Source organism: Crocuta crocuta, unplaced genomic scaffold (assembly GCF_008692635.1).
Source record: "Crocuta crocuta isolate KB4526 unplaced genomic scaffold, BGI_CrCroc_1.0 scaffold243, whole genome shotgun sequence".
NCBI lineage: Eukaryota > Metazoa > Chordata > Mammalia > Carnivora > Hyaenidae > Crocuta > Crocuta crocuta.
In genome coordinates this window covers 706,950-726,917 of record NW_027529596.1, presented here as the reverse complement: position 1 = coordinate 726,917, position 19,968 = coordinate 706,950, and the positions used below count along the sequence as shown (strand labels likewise).

General features: G+C 46.8%; 1 long non-coding RNA gene across 3 annotated transcripts; it reads right to left on the bottom strand.

Moving 5' to 3' along the window:
• Positions 1-2,563: 2,563 nt before the first annotated feature.
• LOC144229696 (uncharacterized) lies at positions 2,564-18,201 on the bottom strand. Of its 3 annotated transcripts, XR_013334558.1 has the most exons (4): positions 17,408-18,201; positions 5,916-6,010; positions 3,903-4,076; positions 2,564-3,322 (listed from the first exon to the last, which is right to left on the bottom strand). It is a non-coding gene; the product is annotated as an uncharacterized LOC144229696 (long non-coding RNA). The 3 variants fall into 3 exon arrangements; XR_013334557.1 differs by lacking the exon at positions 3,903-4,076; XR_013334559.1 differs by lacking the exon at positions 3,903-4,076 and having other exon boundaries at positions 17,864-18,201.
• Positions 18,202-19,968: the final 1,767 nt, after the last annotated feature.

Genomic DNA, 19,968 nt, shown 5'->3' with positions numbered 1-19,968 from the left:
CCCACCACTCTCCATCATCTCCCTGTCACCTGGGCTCAGCATTCTCCGTGCATCGATACCCAGTGTACCCTGCTCATTTTCTCACGTGCAGTGAGAGAGCCCTGTCTGGCACCTGTAGACATTTGAATGTTCCACTTTTGTTGGCTTGGAGTCCTGTAAGCAGGGTACCAGCATAATTCAGTCGTGCTAAGGTGTTAACTCACGGAAACATCTTAACTCTGTATCTGGCATCTGAACATACCATATGGTGGAAACTTGAAAGTCAGACAGACGTGAGTTAAAATTATGGTTTTCCCATCTGACCTTGAGCAAATTACTTGAATTTTCACATTTTCACTTATGAACGAGGAACAAGAATACATAATTCAATCTAATCCAACCCTCTACTACCACAGCATAGCTGCTCAGTAGTACGTTTTCCCCGTAACAACAGGATGCCTCTCTTTTTTGAAATCTACCGCTGATGCTAATGGAGGTTGGTTTCCACTGGAGTTTTGCACATGTATCTACCATTAACCTGGGAAGGCGTGGGCCACCTTTCTCGGCATCTCTCCAGCACTACTTCACTCTCCTCACCATAATCCTGCACAAAAGGCACTTGCATTACACCCATATTGCACCTGAGGAATGTGAGGCATAGAGTTATTTGATTATTTGAGCTTTGGCCACTAATTCCGATTCTAGAATCTGTGCATTTAACCACGTTTTCCACTGCCTTGCTTGGCAGAGTTTGGGAGAGGTTTTCATTCTGGGGTCTCCCCAGGGACCAGCCCCTGCCCCACACATGTCTTCACTTATTACAACTGTAAGGCTAACAATGACAACTTTGTGGTCAGCCTCGATCTGTGGGCTTGGAGGGACTTTGAGAATCCCATCTCTGCTTCCCCTTCTTCCCGACACAAGAACTCTCTTGGGATAGACGTAGGCCTCAGGTGCCTACAGGCTGCACCGTGTTCGACGATTTACAGATACTATGCACCAAACACAGCCTATCAAGGGTATTTTCCTATAGCAGCTTTATTGGCATCTCTTTCACAATCCGATGGCACTCGTTTCTATTGGCAAAGAGAAGGGGACAGAAAACAGACAGAACAGGCTCAGTGAAATACCAGCTCTCCCCTGAGGATTGGTTGCTGGCTGAGTGGCTCAGGACTTGTCACTCACCAGAGATGAAGGTAGGCACTCAAGAGCTACAGGACACTCCCCGGCTCTTGACAGAGTGTCCAGGAGTTTCCCAGGATATGAATCCAGAAAAAAATGTCTTAAGCTTATTCCTAAATGGCTAAGACTGCCCAGGAGAACAAAGCTGGCCTTGATTCCCGGCTCTCCCACTTCTTGGCTGTGTGAACTTGTCAAAGTGCTTACCCTCTCACGAAGCCCCAGTTTTCCCGTTTTGTAAAATGAGAGCGATGTAAAATCAGAGCAATGCTTTCCTTAGAGGGTCTTTAAAGGAAATAAATGAAATGAGACAGGGAATGCTTTACCACAGTGCCTCACATGTAGTAAGCCCTCAAAAAATGTTAGTATTATTATATTCACGGCGGGAGTTTTGATGATGAGCTAGAAAGATTAATAGCCATTAAGATAAATGGTGGGATGTGTAATATGTTCAGAAAAAAAAGTGGTGCTGCTGGTTGTGATATTTTAGTCATTATCAAGGGAAAAAAGGCAGGAGAAACTCACTTCCTACCAGTTGCAGTCATCAGAGATTCTCTGCATTCGATATTTAAAAATCAAGCCATGTTTCCTATTAGATTATAACTCCAGAAATGTTCTCTGTTAAATTCTGATAAATGTAACTGTTCTCTTAAAATAATGTCCTGGCTTCACCGCTTTCTAGCTTTGTGACCTTGGGCAACATTATTTACACCCTTAAATGTCAGTTTCCTCATCCATAAAGTCACGCTCTGGAGTCTCCTGAGACAATGAGCTTGGAGGTTCTTTGTAAAAGTGTAAAACCCCTCTGTAGAAATGCTAAGTTACAATGTCTCCACACCTACTCTTAGCTGTGTTTCATAAGACGTTTGCAAAGTATGCATTCAATGAGGAAACAGCAACTACCTGGGGCGCCTGAGTGGCTCAGTCGGTTAAGCATCGGGACTCCCAATTTCGGCTCAGGTTATCTCCTCATGTCGGTGTGACGACTGCTTGGGATTCTCTTTCTCCCTCTCTCTCTGCCCCTCCCTCCTCTCAAAAGTAAATAAACAAATATTTTAAAATTAAACTGAGGGGCGCCTGGATGGCTCAGTTGGTTGAGCGTCCAACTTCGGCTCAGGTCGTGATCTCGGAGTTTGTGGGTTCGAGCCCCGCACCGGGCTCTGTGCTGACAGCTCAGAGCCTGGAGCCTGCTTCAGATTCTGTGTCTCCCTCTCTCTCTGACCCTCCCCTGCTCACACTGTCTCTCTCTCTCAGAAATAAATTTAAAACTTTTTTAAAATAAATTAAAAAAGGAAACAACTCGATTGTCCAATTAAGTTTGAATTTTATATACATACTATCTTAAAGGAAGGGAAAACTTGGGAGGAAACCATGCTTATGAAGTACAAGTATTTAACACGAAGAAGACTATTTGAACAACTTCATTTTAATCTTTGGAAGGTGATAAAATTCTCTCCATTTTACAGGAAGCGATTCTGAGAGGTTATCACAGAATCAATCTCCTGGACTTCAGTATGTCTTATTTCCCAGACAGCCTGAAAAAAAAAATCACCAAATTAATACCAACACAGAGGTTTTCATCTTATTGCCCCTCTCAAGATTCCCCAGAGGTCCCTAACTAGCGATAAACAAAGCTCCAGCCCCTGCACCTGGCGTCTGTCTGTCTTACTTTATAACTTGGTCCCACCCCTTTCCTCTAGCCTGGTGCTCACCATTCTCCACAATCTGTCCCTTCGACTCCACCCGTTTCACTGTCTCATGGATAGCTGCACACTTACCTCCCACTCCGAACATTTGCTCATTCCACCCCCCCAACTGTGCTCGTCCCTTTTCATTGATTTGAATCCCTACCTACTCCTGGTTCTTTTTCTTCTTTTCGCCCACCCGTATTTTGCACATGACCTGATCATGTATATAGAAAATCCAAATGAATCAATGACAACTACAGCAACAACAATAACAACTAAAACTCCTGAAACCAGGAAGGGATTATAGCAAGGTTACAGGATACAACGTTAATATACAAAAGGCAACTGCTTTCCTATATACCAGAAATGAAAAAGTGAGATTTGAAATAAAAAACACAATACCACTTCCCTTAAGTTCAGGAACGAGACAGGGATGTCCACTCTCACCACTTTCATTCAGCAGAATACTGGAAGTCCTAGCCACACAATTAGACAAAATAAAGAAATAAAGTCATCCAAATTGGTAAGGAGAAAGTAAAGCTCTCACAATTTGCAGGTGACGTTGTACTATGCATAGAAAACCCTCAAGACTCAACTGAAAAACGAAGAGAATAAATAAACTCAGCAAAGTCACAGGATACAAAAATCAATGTACAGAAATCTTTTTGCACTCTTTACACTAACAGTAAAGCAGGAGAAAGAGAAATTAAGAAAGCAAACAATCCCATTTGCAATTGTACTAAAATCAGTAATGTACCTAGGAATAAACTTAACCAAAGAGGTGGAAGATCTGTACTTTGGGAAAACTAGAAAACACTGATGAAAGAATTGAAGACAATGCAAAGAAATCAAAAGACGTTCCATGCTCACGGGTTGGAAGAACAAATATTATTAAAATGTCTATACTTCCCAAAGCAATCTACAGGTTTAATGCAATCCCCATAAAAATACCAATAGCGCTTTCCACAGAACTACAACAAACAATCCTAAAATTTGCGTGGAACTGCAAGAGGCCTGCAATAGTCAACCAATCTTGAAAAAGAAAAACAGGGGCACCTGGGGGGCTCAGTTAGTTAAGCACCAACTTTGGCTCAGGTCATGATCTCGCAGTTCATGGGATCAAGCCTCACGTCAGGCTCTGTGCTGACGGCTCAGAGCCTGGAGCCTGGAGCCTGCTTCGGATTCTGTGTCTCCCTCTCTCTCTGCCCCTCCTCCACTCGTGCTCTGTCTCTGTCTCAAAAATAAATAAACACGAAAAAAATTGTTTTAAAGAAAAATAAAAACAGAACTAGAGGAATTACAATTCCAGATTTCAAATTATAGTACAAAGTGGTAGTAATTAAAACAGTATGGTACTGGCACAAAAATAGACACATAGATCAATAGAACAGAATAGAAAGCCCAGAAATAAACTCATAATTACACATCTGATTAATTTTTGACAAAGGATAAATGAACATCCAACGGGAAAAAAGTCTCCTCAGCAAAAGGTATTAGGAAAACTGGACAGGAACTTGCAAAACAATGAAATTGGACCACTTGCTTTCACCGTACACAAAAACAAACTCAAAATAGATTAAAGACTTAAATGTGAGACCTGAAACCATAAAAATCTTTGAAGTGAGAACAGGCAATAATTTCTGATATTGACCATAGTAACATTTTTCTAGATATGTCTCCTGAGGCAAGGGAAACAAAATTTAAAAAATAATTGGGACTGCATCAAAACAAAAACCTTCTGCATAGCGAAGGAAACAATCCGCATTGCCTCTTAATTTTGCTGTGAACCTAAAACTGTTCTAAAAAGTAGTATCTTAAAATATAATGGGCATGGCTCTGGGAGTGCAGGGGGAAAAGAGATCACAGATTGGGGTATCGCGTGTCTTCAGGGCAGCTTGAAGATATACGTCAACAATCTGAAAGGAAGAAATGCCTCTGACCAGGCCATTCCTAGAAATTTACCACAGGTAACCTTCGATTCCCTCATAGTAGTTCCATGTGCCTTTTACAGAAGATACCTGTTATTTTTTTAATTTTCAAAATCTTTAAGATGAGTCAATAACGGGAGAAGACAGATTGTTAGGACTGTAGTGCAAACGTGGCAAAGACGAGGTTCTGAATGTGTTCTGCATATCTGGTGTTGGCTACTTCATGCAGTAGATGTATACAAATTGAGCTGCGTTCTCCATTATGCTAATGGAAGAAAAATCCGTGAGAAGCACAAAGAACTGCTTAATAATGTGAATAACTATTGCCTCATGCTTCTGTTTTAGAAGTTCACATCATTTTAACTTTCAGATTTGTTCAAAGCAGACAACACCCAAATCATTATTCTTTTGTAATATCCTAGTTAAATTGCTAACATCAGTCATTTTAAGAGAGCCCTAGCTGTGTGTTGTGTTTTTTTACTTTCCCGATTTACTGGGTGCAATCACTTTCTCAGCCATTCTGGGGACAGCCTAAAGGGAAGGATTCATGCACTAGAAGAATTTGGTTGATCTCTGGAATAAGTGAAATTCATAGACGTAAGTGGTCCGATTCATTCTGCTTCTAACACACTCTGATCAGGAAACAAAGCAATCACCAGGTAGAGAAAAACAAAGCAAGCGGGCACGTGTGGGTAAAATCACCACTGGGAACATTCCTTGAAACAACAGAATAAAAACATCCAGAGTGCACCTATCTCCAGAACACTTGAGCTGTAGCTGTGGGTCACCTTGGCCTGGTGCGGTCTCCAGCTAAAGAGTGAAACAGGTTCGGAGAGGGTAACTTGCCCAAAGTCAGGCCCCAGATCAGTAGTGAAGTTGTGATTACAGTCCTTTGTCTCCCAGAAGTCCTTTGTCTCATGAGTAAAACAGACAGTGTGGTGTAAGGAAAACACTACCGGACTAGGAGTCAGGAAACCTGGTTTCCAAGTTGGCTTTGTCACTTAATTAGCCACGGGTCTTTGGGCAGCTACCCTTTGGGGGCTGTGCCTCTCCGCCTACAGTATGAGGAGACTGTGCTGGAAAGCACTGAAGGGTTCTGCAGGTCAGAGAGCCTGTAGTTTCTAAGTAGCTCATTCCTTACCTTCCCGTCCTTTCAGGTTTAGACGCTCTGGCCCCTCCGTCCATCTTCCTTCCATCCACAGGTCCCTTGGGCGCACCTGTCCTGGGACCTTCAAGCTGGGCAAGGTCAGAAGGATGTCCCGTGAGCTGTGGAGCAGGTGCTGAAGCATTTCTCGTGTTGCTGAGACTATTTTAGCTAGAGTCGTGTGGGTTTTTTCTGCCTAAAGGGATTAACTAGGCACACATACATCTGCAGACAGGACACCATTGAATACACTTTGCAGAGTAAATACCAGTTTAATTTTCCTTAAACAGACACCAAGTGCCTGTAGACGCAGGAGGCCAGGAAGAGCGATTTCCTTGGGCAGCCTGCCTCTCCCACGGGAAGGGGCTGCCCAGGTGCTGACCCAGACGGGAGGAAGCACATGGGGACGGAAAGTGGAGGTTCTGCCACATTCAGCTAAACCAAATCGCAACCCAAGTGAAAGGAGAGACAGACAGAACTGGGTTGTGTTATCAATCAATTTTCAACTTCAGTTAACTTTATTGGCATGACAAGGTAGACACGTTGCCAAAGTCAACAGAGTAGATCTGTGTGCCTAAGGCAGGCTTTGGTGCTAAAGGAGGTTTTAATGCCAGACATTCTGTCCTCTGAATATTTCCTAATGTCCTTCTTTGTCTCCGGCTGCCACATGTTGTGGGTATGATCTTGCTACTTAAGGTCATAGGATTAAGCTTTGGGCACTAACACCACACCTATGCTAAGGGTCTTCTTTCCTGAAACCCTTTTATACTATTGAAAAATGTTGTGAATTTGGGTTTTTGTTTTATTTAACACACAATACATAATAATAAAAATAAACAAGTATTTTTAGATAGGACTTGTTAAAATAGTTCACTTCCTATTTGAAAAGATGTCACTAAGAAAGCAACCTAAAATTTCTTTATCAAAAATTCTTGCTATAATGTTTACATTTTCAGTAGACCTATAATTAAGCTGTTAATATCTAGGATCTTTATGCAAAGCACCTCCATCCAGAGGAGAAATGGGGAAATGACTTTTTTCTGGTTGGACAAGGTTTTTTTTTTTTTTTTTTCCAGGATCTTAGTGGCATCAATATGCACTATATTATTACTACGAGGATCCCAGCCCAAACTTTCAGGCCAAGAAGCATTTACAGGCAATAGATAAAATCAGATCATGAGCAGACCATGACTCTTCGCAGCAAGTATGTGATAATGGCTAAGCTTAATGTTTAAACAAACATTTATTTTAAAGGAGGCAAAAGGTGAGAGTAAAACATATGTTTCAGATATGACACAGATATGCCATGTCCAGATACAACACAGGTATGGCATAAGCTTACAATTTGGAGCACATAACCTATGGGCAAAACATTACCCTCACCTGGTGGCAGCATGCACTAATTATAGAGTTATAATTTCTTGTGAGCTTCCTGTTAAATACTTGACTAAATGCATTTATACCTGTAAAATCTAGAATATTTAAGATGTGAGGAACCTACTAAATCAATTAGTGTAATTCCTCTAATTTTACGAAAGCTGAGATCCGGGTGTTTTTGTTTTGTGTTTGCCTAAGGTCAACATTTAACAACTAAGATGATACTAGAATTCAGGTCTCTCAATTCTCAGAACAGCGAATGTTCCATTGTACAAGGATCTTACTGCACACTTAGATTCTGTACTTTGCCCTTGACATATCCATAAAAGTTAAAACTTAAATCTATAAAGAGGTCAATGTCCACCAACAATAAATAAACCAATAAATTTTACCTCTTTTCCACTTCCAGCAATTTGCCTGTTCATTTGACGGTTCCTCTAAGGAAAGGTATATGTTGGTTCATTGGTTGGGGTGATTGATTGAATCACCCTGCAATTTAATTTAAAAACCAAGGAGTAATCAAAGCCTTCTTCATTCTGGAGGTTTAATAAGCATGTGCCAAGAAAGGTCATCATTATCTCTAACACAATCACAGCATCACTCATATGAGGAAGAAGATGTATCTATATCATATGTATCATATGTATGTACATATCATATATATGATGCATATGATATACATAAGATATATAGTTATATATTATATATGTTGTATATACATGTGAGCATACATATATTTATGCATATAAATATATATTCTTATCTTCTAAATATTTGAGTAGTTCTTCAAAAATTACCTTTATCAAAGTGATTCTGCATGGCTAGTGAGAGTAGGATAGTGGGACAGACTCATCTCTGGACTTTTCTTTTCCCTCTAGTCAAGGTTCCCTGACTCAGGCTCTTAAGTATTTCTATGCACTCTAAGTGTCTTATGTTTGGGATCCTCACTAGTTTGAAAGGTGTCCAGTTGAAGGGACAGAGATGATGCCAAGGACTGGGGTGAACCCGGATCTCCATTTCCAAGCACTGGGAGAGCTACATTATATTATCCGGAAGAGCAGGGCATCATACTTTGATCAGGCAAGTTAAAATATTCTCCCAAGATACTCTATTTGTAAAACATTTTCCAAATTGAATCCCAGTTGCAGAAATATTTTTGGCAAGGAAGCTGCAGGGGGCTGAGAGCCTGGTCCGTGCCAGCTTGGCTGACGCCAACAGCCAGGATGGAAAGTCTGGGCTGGAGGACAGGCGTGCGATCGTGGGACGCAGCCCATGCCAGGGGAGGGAATGCCCGCTGGGCAGCTGGTCGTGAGCCGCTGAGCACCTCTGATCTGTTCTCTAGACTCCAAGAAATTACCAGTTACAGACAGAGACGGTGACGGTGACAGAAAGGAGAAAGAGGAACCAGGAACGGAGGCCTTGGACAAGCTATGCCCTGAGGCCCAGCAAGGGTGAAGGAGGAGCATGGGATCACTCAGGGCTGTCCTGGGGGCCCCACCGGAGCCAGCCCCCTGCCGCTGCCAGCCACCCCACCGCTCATGGCCAAATCTTGGTATTTCTATGGAACAGAAACAATTTCACACGAGAGCAGGGCAGGCCACTCTGTGGTGATGAAGCAAGGCCCGAACAAGAGGGCTCTGTGATGTGTCTGAACAGACAAGAACGCGAGCATTGTCTAAACCCCCAAACGGGCCAACATCCCCTTCCTGACCAATAGGAATGACGCGGTCTCTGTCCTGACTGCATCCCTAGCCTGGCTCCAGTGAGCCTTCCCAGCACAGGGACCTCTGCTTTCTGGCAGCATCCGACTCACAGAAAAGTCGGCTTCCCAAATACCCCGATGTGAGCAAGCCCAAGCCCTTCCTACGTCCTTTCTAACACCTCCTTGCCCACAGCGCACCTTCTCTCTGTGTGCAGTGAGCAACAACCACACCTTGTTTGGCTACAGGTGTGTCCCTGCCAGTCAGCAAACGGAGGGTCAGATGACAGCGGTGTCTGCTCCGTGCCGACCAATGTGCTGACTTCTGGGCTTACAGCTTGTCCTATCCTGAGAAAGCTCACAGCCTAATGGAGGATGCAAGGAGTGGAGAGCGAAATGACCTGAAGAGTTGGGACAAGTCAAACAAAATTCAACAGGATATCAAATAAATAACGTTAAGGGTGTTATGATGCGGAGACTATGAAAGAATGGAGAACCCCATGGAGATCAAAGTTGTCTATTATTTATTTTCAGTATTATTTAGTATTTAATTATCTAGTGTTTAGTATTTATTCTTAACAAGAAGGTAAAGTTTACAAACCTTAATGTTCCATCAGGTTTGAGTTACTGGTAAATATACTTACACATTTTAAGGTTCCAAGGAACCTTTAAGGTTCCAAGGAAAAGCAGAATCCAGTCAACAAAAACAGGGGCTGCAGACTTCCTTGAGGGAACAAAGAATTAGACAAAGTGGCACGGGAAACCTGGGAGAGACACCTTTTTAGTGTGAAAGCCTACGACTTCGTGCCCATTCCAAAAGTCTCTTCATGGTGAGCAAACCCACATCCTACCCAAAAGTCTGCTTGTAAGTTGTGTGGCAAATGTCTTCCTTTAGGTAGGATATGTGGATTTTTAAAAAAATATTTAGTTATTTATTCTTGGGGGCGGGGAGCAGAGAAAGAGGGAGACAGAGAATCCCAAGCAGGCTCTACATTGTCAAGTGCAGAGCCCAATGCAAGACTCCAACTCGGGAACCATGAAATCATGACCTGAGCCAAAGTCAAGAGTTAGATGCTTAACTGACTGAGCCACCCAGGTGCCCCAAGTAAAAAGCCCCCAAAAAAAGTGCTTTTTTTTTTTTTTTTTTTTTAATTTTGTAATGTTTACTTTTGTGAGACAAAGTGAGACACAGCGTGAGCGGGGCAGGGCAGAGAGAGGAGGAGACACAGAATCCAAAGCAGGCTCTAGGCTCTGAGCTGTCAGCACAGAGCCCAATGCAGGGCTCGAACCCACAAACCGTGAGATCATGACCTGAGCCGAAGTCAGGCACTTAACCAACGGAGCCACCCAGGCACCCCACTCAGGTATGTGTTTCTTAACACCAGGAGAATTGAGAATGAAGTAGGGAAAGATATGAGAGAACCAAGCCACAGTATTTATGGCCACGTTAAAGAGAAACTATATATTTGCTGTTTTGTGTGTTTGTAATTTTTAAGAGCATTGGGCTAATTAGAGTGGTAGCCTCATAATGCCACTTTAAAATACAAATTGAGTAACAAATGTGGAATTTTATGATTTTAAGTCGAGCTCTTACTAAATTTATTGGAACATATAAGACAACTCTGGGACCTTGTATTTATAAATTGGTTTAAATGTATGTGGTATTGAAGTACTCCAGAAAGCTTTGTCTGTTAATTCAAATGTATATGGATATATATGTGTGTGTGTTGTATAGATGTATGTGCATATGAAACTTGTAATTACAGTTTAAAATATTAAGAGGTAATCACCACACTTTATTCATGGGCCCTTTAGGAAGGATTGCTCAGCTCTGCTAGACTAAGAAATAATTACATCTGTAAGCTGAATTAGAATACTATGTTTTCCTAATTTTAACTTTAATAAGTGGAATATTAATTTTTAAGGCAAAAAGTAAACCTTCAAAATACTGTTTTCTACATACAAGAGACACTAGACAGAAGATACCTCGGAACTCATGTGAGCATAAGCAGACACTGTGGTGTGTGGTTAACTGCTGGGACGGAGAAAGATAAAACGCTATGTGTCACCGAGCAGGAGAGGCCATATCTGGATGTGTGGGACCCTCAAGAAAGACAAACAGATGGGCCAAGAAAAAGGTGTGAGGATGGAGGGAGGGAGTGCAGAGACACACAAGTGTCACTCAGTTACAAATACTGAGTGCCTAGGCACCAAGCTGGAGGCCAGGGAGACAGCAAACAAATCAGGATCCCTCTCCCCCTGGAGCCCAAGGCCGGTAGGTAAGAGGGAACTCCAGGCTCCCCGGGGAATAAAAAGGAATTCAGTGGGTGGGAGGCTATCCTTGGTGAATTAGGGGGCCCCACTCGGTGTCCGGGAGGGATGAGACTCAGGGCACTAACAGGTGCACACAGGTGCTAACACGGCTGAAAGCCAAGAGGCTCCCAGCAAACCATTCCTGTCTTCTTCCATGTCCTTTATGCAAGTTCTTTTCGTTTGGGGATCAAAAGCCTATTTGTAAATCAAACCTTTTTTAAGGCTTTATTTCTTTATTTTGAGAGAGAGAGAAAGAGAAAGAACATGAGCAGGGGGCGGGGGCAGAAAGGGGGAGAGAGAAATCCCAAGGTTCCGTGCTGTCCGTGCAGCGCCCGATGTGGGCTCGAACTCACAGACTGTGATTTCATGACCTGAGCCAAAGCCAAGAGTCAGAGCTTAACCAAATGAGCCACCCAGGCATCCCTGTAAATCAAACATATTAAACTTTCCTGAGGCTCAACCACTCAAATTACCAAACTACAACCCCTTAACCCAAGGGCCCCTGAAGCTTGATCAGGCTGAAAGTGAATGAGAAGCACATCTTTTGCAGAAGCCTGAGTCCTGCGCTGTAGGAACCAACACGACTCTTCGTGAAGGACCCTGAAGACCTGCCAAGGATGCACCTTATCTCCCAGGGTTCCGAGTGTTGGCTGAACCCTCTGCGGATCACAGATCTTTTTATTTTATATTTTATTTTATTTTATTTTATTTTATTTTATTTTATTTATTTAATTTAATTTAATTTTATTTTATTTTATTTTATTTTTATTTTAAATGTTTTATTTATTTCTAGGAGAGAGAGAGAGACAGTGTGAGCAGGGGAGGGTCAGACAGAGAGGGAGTCACAGACTGAAACAGGCTCCAGGCTCTGAGCTGGCAGTCAGCACAGAGCCCGACGTGGGGCCCGAACCCACCGCGAGATCATGACCCAAGCGAAAGTTGGACGCTTAACCGACTAAGCCACCCAGGCGTCCCTCACAGATCTTTTTAAAAGAGAAAATAGATCCTCTTTTCTAAAGACCTAATGGGGAGTGAGGAGGTTGGTTGGCGGGAGGGCAGAAGGTCTAAGAAGGTAAGAAGTGGGGCCCAGGGCTGGCAAACTCTGACTAAAAAAGAATGAGGACAGAAATGGCTCCAGGATGAAGGAGTTAGAGGTCACTACGACCTACCTCAGAGTTTACCCCTCGACAGAGGCTGTGGCTTTACCCATGCAACATGTTTCATGAACAACAACAACAAAAAAGAAAAAATGGCAGATCAGGGATTCGCAAAACTCATTTTCAACCTCCTAGGCTATAGCCTTCAAATGAATCTACCCCACCTCTCATGTCCTGAGATGTGTGTCTCAGGGCGGATGGTTTGAGACCAAACCAAAGGTCCTAAGGATACTGTGAAATGGGTCCAAAGAACCACTTCCATCAGTGTGTTTTTGGACCATCTGTATGTGTGTGCAGACCCTTTTATCTGCGGCTATCAGAACATCGAGGCCGCTGGCTCCTGGGAATACCATCTGGGATTGTCTCGTGGCTATCTGGCTATAAGGACTCTGAACATTATCTTCCAATCTCCATGGAAGAATCGTCCCTGTGTTTCGTGTCAACAATAGTTGAGCCAAACTGCCTTTGACGTCCCTGGAGGTATCTGATCACCCAGATGACACTGAGCAGAGCTGGATGACTAGGACTCAGGAGCTCAGCCCTAACATCTGCCCCAGGCCAGCAGCAAGGGCTCCAGGAGTTATATGAGCTGCTAGGTCCATCCAGTCTACCATCTGCCGCTGGTTTACCATGCCACCTTGGGTCAGTGAGTTCCCCACTCTGTGCCATCTGTGAGATGTGTGTACAGTACATCACATCCTTCTGTCCGTCCTCTGTCCTCTCCCGCTCTCCCTCTCCCTCGCTCCGCTCCTCCTTCCCTCCCTCTCTCTCACCCTCGGTTTCTTCCTTCCTTCTCCTCCTCCTTCCTCTCTCTCTCATTCTCCCTTCCTCCCTCTTTCTGTCCCTCTGTCCTTCTCTCTCTCTTCTATAGAAGATAGCGTGTCTGTGAAGTGCTTTGAGCTCCTTGGAGATAGAAGGTCTATAAATATAAGCTGTTATCACTGTTACCATGGAAACACTCCCAGAGAACTGTGCTCCATTCCTGTGTTTGCTGGGCATAATTCTGGCCTTCTTGCCCTACTGGCTTCTTGAGGGTGTTAAACAATCAATGATTTTACAAAGCCAGGTAGGGGATGGGGACCCATCATGTCAATTTTCATGTCAATCTTGAAAAACTGTACTTCTATTTGCTAAGATAGAGGATCGTGCAAAATTGGACAGAGTCAGCTATTAATCCAAGGATGCCAATGATGACAGATACAGGTGTGCCTCCTCACCAGGGACCCTAATCTATAACAAGGTTCAGGCAAGCAAGAATTCCAATGAGCTTCGGAAAAAAACATGACAACCATTTCCTAAATTTGCTCTGACTCCTGGTTCCTCAACTTCAGAACCATGGCTAGCAAAATGTTGAGGTTAAGAGTCCGCACCTTTCTGCCAGTCTGTGGTCTTCTGGAAAGCAGGAGCTATGCCTTTTTCATTATGGCCTTTGCAAGACCCAGTACAGTGCCTGGCACATAGCAGGGTCTGGACAGACATTTGTGAAGAAAGATGAGCATGTGGCTGTCATCTTCTATTACACAGGTGAATGTGCCACTGAGTAAGACATATGCATCAAGTGTTGGCTTGGAAGCAAGTCCCAGCATTTGCTTTCTGCCCCCCACCCCCACCCCCGTCAGTGAGACAATGATGCTACCTCAGCTCTGATTTCATGGGCGGTCCTGAGAAAGTTGCTTTACAGATCAAAGCCTGATATGGGAGAATAACTGTTAACCAAACGACTTGAGACTTGTGAAAAGTAAGGAGTGAAAGCCACAGGAAAGGTCAGTAGTGTTTGGAGGCAAAGCTATGAGCTCAAGGGCAGTTTTCCAGGACTCCGATGAGCAAAGGCAAGGAAACCAGAATGAGCTTTGAAGTCAAACAAATCAAAGAATTCAGCGCAGGGCCCTGCCACTTGCTAAACCTCCTGAGCCTCAAGACTCCTGTCTGTAAAATCAGAATAGCAGCCCTTATCTCATGGGTTTGAGGTGATGGTTCAAAGAAATCAGTATGTGAGCCCACAGCCTAGTGGCTGAGACCAGTCAATGATTAACACACGTTCATTCCATTCCAGTACTTTGGCAACATGCATGAAGAAAGCAAACTATGTTGAATGATGCATTGACGGATTTATTCTCAAAGCCAGGTAGATTTCAGATCCCACCCTGCCCTTGAGAAGGGGGGTGAGGAGCTCTGAGTGGGGGAGAGAAAACGCACGGGGCGCACCCAGGGAGCCAAGCAGGGCAAGTCCCATCATTTACAGAGTCTGCGGCAAACTGCAAGTGCAGAGGTGCTCGACTGAAATTGATTAAGAATTTCAAGGGGGCCCCAGCAGACTAGGCGGCTGCAGGGCTGCCCACCCACAAAGCTGGGGCCAGGGGTGGGGCTGGCGAGCCCGTTCCCAGCACCGCTGGAGAAGCTCAAGCTGATGAAATAAGCAGTCTCATGCGTCACCAGTTTCTGGTTTGGTTGCTGCCGTGGGCCTCGTGCAGTCAGAGAGCTGAAGGTGTCCAAAAACTGCCTGGGGGCCCTGGATTCGACTCACAGGCTACACCTAAGCTATAGTAAAGGTCATTTCAGGAGGAAAAAGCTCATAAAACAACAAAACTCCACTGGGAGCAATTAATGATTGCATAAAATGTGGTGAGAGGTTCAGATTGTTCTTGTGTCCTTGGGCACGGGGGAGGGGGGGTGGAGGTGAGGTCAGATTACAAAGCATATGAAGACATTAACCATTTGTTCAACTGCTATTGAATAAGCTCCTGCTATATACAAGAGGAAACAAGATTATCTTTACGATATCTAAGGTCCCTTTCAGTTCTAACATTTGAGGATTCCTTGACAAAGACAAGGGGCCTACCTTTAAGAAGTTTAAGTCGAGTGCAATAGCAAAATGAAATTAAAATCGTTCCACATGGGGGCACCTGGGGGGCTCAGTCGGTTGGGCGTCTGACTTCAGCTCAGGTCATGATCTCGAAGTTCACAAGNGCTCCTGCTATATACAAGAGGAAACAAGATTATCTTTACGATATCTAAGGTCCCTTTCAGTTCTAACATTTGAGGATTCCTTGACAAAGACAAGGGGCCTACCTTTAAGAAGTTTAAGTCGAGTGCAATAGCAAAATGAAATTAAAATCGTTCCACATGGGGGCACCTGGGGGGCTCAGTCGGTTGGGCGTCCGACTTCAGCTCAGGTCATGATCTCGAAGTTCACAATTCCGAATCCAGCGTCAGGCTCTATGCTGACAGCTCAGAGCCTGGAGCTTGCTCTGGATTCTGTGTCTCCCTCTCTGCCCCTCCCCTGCTCGTGCTCTGTTTCTCTCAGAAATAAACATTAAAAAAAATCTTTTTAAATCACTCTGTGGGGAATGCTTTCAAATGGGATATTTAAAATCTACCATGTATAGGGGCATCTGGGTGGCCTAGTTGGTTAAGCATCCGACTTCGGCTCAGGTCATGATCTCATGGTTCTTGGGTTCAAGCCCCGCATCAGGCTCTGTGCTGACAGCGCAGAGCCTGGAGCTGCTTCCAATTCTGTGTCTCCCTCTCCCTGCTCCTCCCCTGCTCACACTCTGTCTCTCTGTCTCTCAAAAATAAATAAACGTAAAAAAAAAAATTAAAAACAGCAGACAAGTCTTATTCAGATTCTGCCTCCACCATTGTTAGTTCGCAGTGATCTGAGCAAATTACTTAATCTTTCGACATCTCAATTTTTCTCATTGGTTGAAATATTAACCCCTGTCCAGGTTCGTTGAGGACGGAAAGCGTCTGGCCGCGCCTGGCACACGCCGCCCCTCGCCCATGCTGGGCCTGCCGCACCCTCCCTCCGCGTCCCTTCCGTAGAGCCCGCCCCGAGCAGAGGCTCCGAGAAACAGGCCGAGAAAGGGGGGCCCCGCCCGGCAGAGCCAGGCCAGCTGGGGAGTCCAGACGCGAGGCGGGCGCTCCGTACTCGGCTTTGAAAGTGTGAAGTCTCGCTAGGGTGCCTGCTGACCCCCGGGTTTACGATGACCCCGCACGGGACCCATACGAGACTCCCAGGTCTACACCCTGGGTTCCCAGGTCTACACCCTGGGTTTACGATGACCCCGCACGGAACTCACAGGTCTACACCCCGGGTTTACAATGACCCAGCACGGGACTCACAGGTCTACACTCCTGGTACTGGGCCCGGACAGCGCACGGCGGGGGTGAGCAGCCCCCGAAAGTCAGGACAAGAAGGAACCGAGACAGAGACCCAACAGCCCCACCCATTCTTCCCGGAGGAGGAGGACCGTCAGCGACTCTAAATGAGAGAGTAAAACGGGGGGGCGGTGCTCCCCCGACGGCTACCCTGACTTGAGGGTGGAGAGAAGCCGAGGCGCGTGTGGTCTACGCGGCTAGAGCCCCGGGTTCGCCGGGCTGGCGGCCGGGGGGTCCCAAGGGTGCCCGCCTGCGGGGGGTCCGCGGGCAAGCAGCCCCACGTGCACGGCACTCGGGGGGGGAGGTGCACGCGGGCCCAGAAGTCTGCCTGCCCCGAACCCCCGGCAAAGGTGCGCAGACGGCGAGGTCTCTCCTGCCGGGAACGGAGGCCGCGCGGCCGCGTCGTCCCGTGTCGCCTCACACCCGTGGATGCAGGGCCTGCTCTGGGCCCGCTGGTCACGGCTCATCGCCAGCGCCGCTGGGGGTCAACGTGCCGCGTTGCAACCCGGAGCCTCGGGAAGAAGGGTCCCGCTGCAGCCCGCTCAGAACAACGGGTTTTCACCCAAAGACACAGAAACCTCCTGGGGCCCAGGGGTGCGGCTCCTGGGGCAGCGGGCGCCCCAGTAAGGGGGACTGAAGGCCGCTGAGAGCGGGGCAGAGGCCGCTGGGTCCCTGTCCCCTCCCCGCCCCCCCCGCAGAGAGCTGCAGACACTGCAGAGAGCGCCAGGGTGACGCGACGGAGGGACCGGGTCCCTAGAAAACCTCGAGCAGCAGAGCCACCTCACCTCAGGCTGTTACAGGAGAAGGACATACGGCTTCTTTCGAGCCACTTTATGTTGGGTCCCCGACGGTGGCTTGGCTCGCGTCGTGATGAACACAAGAACTGAGGGCTGGCGTATGGCCGGAACCCCCGAGTCCAGGCCCCCCGCCGGCTCCGCCGCAGCCGGGTGCGGGGACGCGGTCCTACTCAGCTCGGGCTGCCCTCACAGAGTGACCGGGGGTGGACACCACAGCCACCCGGCGGCTCTCAGCCCCAGAAGCGGGACGTCCGAGATCAGGGCGCCGACACGGCGGGCGACTCGGGAGGGCCCTCCTCGCGGCCTGTGGTCTGGTCTCCACACCGCTGAGCGGGAGTGCTCCGGCGTCTTCGCCCTCACGACGTCACCTAACCCTAGCGCCTCCCGAAGACACCACCCGCTGATACCGTCGCACCGGTGGGGGGGGTGGACCCAGACACGCACCCACGATGGGCATCCTGATGGCATCAGCGGTGCACGTGAACTCGCCACCGGCCGCTTGGTTTGGTGACCGAGGATTCGTGTCGTCTTCTACAATCCCCGCTGGACGAGGTTTTCTAGGCTCAAGTCGCCTCTTCCCCGGCCTCAGGTGGGCAGGCCACCGGTCATCACAGCACGGCAGGGCCGAGCACCCCCGCGATGCGGTCAGCGAACGACCTGCCCACCTAGGCTGCTGGCTCCCACCCGGATCCGCTCGTCCTGCAGGCCGTGGCGGCGCCTGACGAGCTCCCCGGCACCGCCGGTGCCGCGGGCGGGGAGGTCGCGCTCGGAGACCCGCTCAGACACGGGCTCTACCCACTGTCCCACGCGTGGTATCGCGAGAATACAAGTGTCTCTACCCAGTGTCCACGCGTGGTATCGCGAGAATACAAGTGTCTCTACCCAGTGTCCACGCGTGGTATCGCGAGAATACAAGTGTCTCTACCCAGTGTCCACGCGTGGTATCGCGAGAATACAAGTGTCTCTACCCAGTGTCCACGCGTGGTATCGCGAGAACACAAGTGTCACTAGCATACGGCACAAATCCCAAAGCTGGATGCGGATCGAGATGCGAAGTGCCTCCCGTTCTGGTGCATCGAAACACAGGGATGGGGCGCCCCCGTGGCTGAGTCGGGTGAGCGCCTGACCCTCGGTTTCGGCTTGGGTCGTGATCCCAGGGTTGTGGGATCGAGCCCGGCTTGGGCTTCCTACCTCTGCCTCTGCCCCTTCCCCGTCATGCTCGCTCCCTCTCAAAAAAACAAACGCAAACAACAAAAAATGCCCCAAAGATAAGATTGCCTTTCCAGTCAGTGACTTGGTAAGTAAACAAAGGCATCGTTTATTCAACAAATATTAGTAAGCGCTTCTTTTGTTTCGGGCGCCGGGAGCCGGCAGTGGCAAAGCAGACAGACATACCCGCCCGGGCGGTGCTTACATTCGGGGGGCCGGCTACCGTTTGCGGAATTTCTACTGTGTTCTGCGTAAGCACCAGGCGGCTGTGTCTCCACAACCCGCGTACTTTACATCATGTTACAGGAAACCTGTTTGGACAATACTACCAAGGAGATCTAGGAAGATTCCTGAAGTCCTGGGAGCCTTCACGAGCTCCCCAGGGCTGGGGCAGGAAGACCACCGGCCGCAGGAGACCGCCTTCCTGGCTCTTGACCACAGCCCACTGTCTGCATCGTGTGGCCAGTTACGTACTGCCGGGCCGCAGAGCACGTTTCGGGGTTCAGAAGTTTACTTTGAACACCTACGTGACATTTAAACTAGCACCGAGCCCCTTCCTTCCTCCGGTCAGTTATTCAATAAGTGTTTCTTAAAAGCTCCGTGAGCCAGGCACCGGCTGGGAACTGTGGAGACATTGGAGACTGTGTACACGCTCTCAAGAGCTTGCAGCGCAAGCACAGGGATTTCTTCCTGGCCGCCCTCCAGCCAGGGGACTGGCTCTCTGAGATAGTAATTTTTGTCGTATGTCTTATGGTTTGAATGTTTTATCTTTATTCGTGATCTCAACTCCTATATCAGTTTGTGCTGGGTTTTCATTGGTTTGTTTTGTTTCTTGTTAGTGGAGCTATTAGTATATAGGATTTGGCTGTATCGGTTGGTAGAGTGTGCGACACTTGATCTCAGGATTGTGAGTTCAAGCCCCGTCTGGGGTGTAGAGATTCCTCTCAAAAGAGATTTTAAAAATCTAATAAAATACATAGGTAGGATTTGGATATTTGGTAGAGAATCTGATGATTTATTTATTAATTAAAATTTTTTAACGTTTATTCATTTTTGAGAGACAGACCAAGAGTGGGGGAGGGGCAGAGAGAGAGGGAGACACAGAATCCAAAGCAGCCTCCAGACTCTGAGCTGTCAGCACAGAGCCCGAAGCAGGGTTCAAAGTCATGGACCATGACATCATGACTTGAGCTGAAGTCAGTCACTTAACCAACTGAGCCAACTAGGCGCCCCTATAATGATTTATTTTTTTAAGAGAAATAACAGTGATCATCCAAGATTGTGGATAAGTACTTTTAAAAAGACGTGGGTCCTGGAGCAATGAGAGAAAGGAAAAAAAT